The sequence below is a fragment of the Mandrillus leucophaeus genome, unplaced genomic scaffold, assembly GCF_000951045.1.
Source record: "Mandrillus leucophaeus isolate KB7577 unplaced genomic scaffold, Mleu.le_1.0 Scaffold721, whole genome shotgun sequence".
NCBI classification, from domain to species: Eukaryota; Metazoa; Chordata; class Mammalia; order Primates; family Cercopithecidae; genus Mandrillus; species Mandrillus leucophaeus.
The window spans coordinates 807,073-809,429 of NW_012107820.1; positions in this window are offsets into that span (position 1 = coordinate 807,073).

Here is a 2,357-nt window from a genome sequence, read left to right on the forward strand (position 1 = left end):
GAGTCCAATTTAAGTCCAGAATTACTTTTTTGATTTTCTGCTATGATGATCTGTCTAGTGCTGTCAGTAATAGGATGTTGAAGTCTCCCACTATTAATGTACTGATATCAGTCTCTTTTCTTAGGTCTAATAGTATTTGTCTTATGAATCTGGGTGCATATACATTTGGGATAGTTAAGTCTTCTTGTTGAATTAAACCCTTTATAAATATAATGCCCTTTGTCTCTTTTAACTGTTGTTGGTTTAAAGTCTGTTTCATTTGATATAAGAATAGCTACACCTGCTCATTTTTGTTTTCCATTTATGTGACATATTTTTCCACCCCTTTACTTTGAGTCTGTAGTTGTCTTTACCAGTTATGTGGTTCTTTTTTAGGCAGCAGATATTTTGTCTTATTTTTAAATCCAATTTACCAGCCTATGTCTTTTTTTTTTGAAGCAGAGTTTTGCTCTTGTCACCCAGGCTGGAGTGCAGTGGTGCAATCTCGGCTCGCTGCAACCTCTGCCTCCCGGGTTCAAGTGATTCTCCTGCCTCAGCCTGCTGAGTAGCTGGAATTACAGGCACATGACACCATGCCCAGCTAATTTTTGTATTTTTAATAGAGACGGGGTTTCACCACGTTGGCCAAGCTGGTCTCGAACTATTGACCTCAGGTGATCTGCCCGCCGCAGCCTCCCAAAGTGCTGATTACAGGCATGAACCACCATGCTCAGCCTACCCATATTTTTTAACTGGAGCATTTAGGCCATTTACACTCAAGGTTAATGTTGACATGCAAGATTTTGTTCCTGTTATAGTATTGTTAGCTATAGCTGCTTTGTAGTCTCATTTATGTAATTGCTTTTTAAGATCTATGAGCATTGTACTTAGATGTGCTTTTATGATGGTGAGTATTGTCCTTTCATTCCCATGTTTAGAACTTTGAGCATTTCTTGTAGAACTGGCCTAGTGGTGACAAATTCCCTTGATGTTTGCTTATCTGGAAAAGATTTTATTTCTCCTTCATTTATGAAGCTTAGTTTGGCAAAATATAAAATTCTTGACTGGAAATATTTTTTCTTTATGAAGGCTAATAAGAAGGCCCCCAATCTCTTCTGGTTTGTAAGGTTTCTGCCGAGAAGTTCCCTGTGAGTTTGATGGGATTTCCTTTATAGGTGATTTGGTGTTTCTCTCTATCTGCCTTTAAGATTTTTCTTTCACTTTTACCTTGGATAGTCTGATGACTATATGCCTTGGTGATATTTTTCTTGTATAGTATCTTCTAGGTATTTTCTGAATTTCTTGTATCTGAATGTCTACATCTCTAGTAAGATGATGGAAATTTTCCTGGTTTATTCCCTCAAATATATATTCCAAATTTCTTACTTTTTCTCTTTCTTTTTCAGAATGCCTATAAGTCATAGGTTTGGTTGCTTTATGTATTCCCATATTTTTCAAAGATCTTGTCCATTAATATTTAATAAATTTTTGTCTTACTGAGTTAATTTGAAAGACAAGTCTTCAAGTTCTGAAATTCTTTCTTCTGCTTGTTCTCATCTATTGTTAAAATTTTCATCTCTATTTTGAAATTCCTTCAGCAAATTTTTTATTTCCAGAAGTTTTGTTTCTTTTTAAAAACATATCATCTTAACATTCATATTCTGAATTGTTTTTCTGGTTTCCTTGTGTTGGTTTTCAAATTTCTCTTGGATTTCTTTGAGCTTCCTTATAATTCATATTTTGAATTATTTTTCTTTCATTGCATATTTTCATTTTGGTTAGGATCTATTGCTGGAGAGCTTGTATGATCCTTTAGGGGTGGTCAAAACACTCACTCTTTTTGTACAGCCAGAGTCTTTGCATTGATTGGTGCTCCACTGAAGGAACTGTCACTTATTTTTTTTTGAATTTGATATCATTTGAATAAGACTTCTAAATGTTTTATTATTTTCTTCCTTGAGGACGTGACTGTAGTGCATGTTGTGTATGATAGCTTGGCTTCATTTATGGGTGATTTCAAGGAGCCAAAGCTCTGTATAGGCTCCTTGGTTACAGATATCTTTTATGTGGTGGCTTTCTCAAATGCTGCTTGTTGTATCAATGTATTGACCATGTGAGCTGACTCACTATCTCCTGTGAGTCTGAGTGTGGAAGTCTCAGAAGCTTATCTTGTACCCTAGCACTGTGCCCTTTTGTTAGCATGTTTTTTATTTTTATTTTTAATTAATTAATTTTTTATTATACTTTAAGTTCTGGGATACATGTGCAGAATGTGCAGGTTTGTTACATAGGTATACAAGTGCCATGGTGGTTTGCTGCACTCATCAACCTGTCTTCTACATTAGGTATTTCTCCTAATGCTATGCCTCCCCTGACCC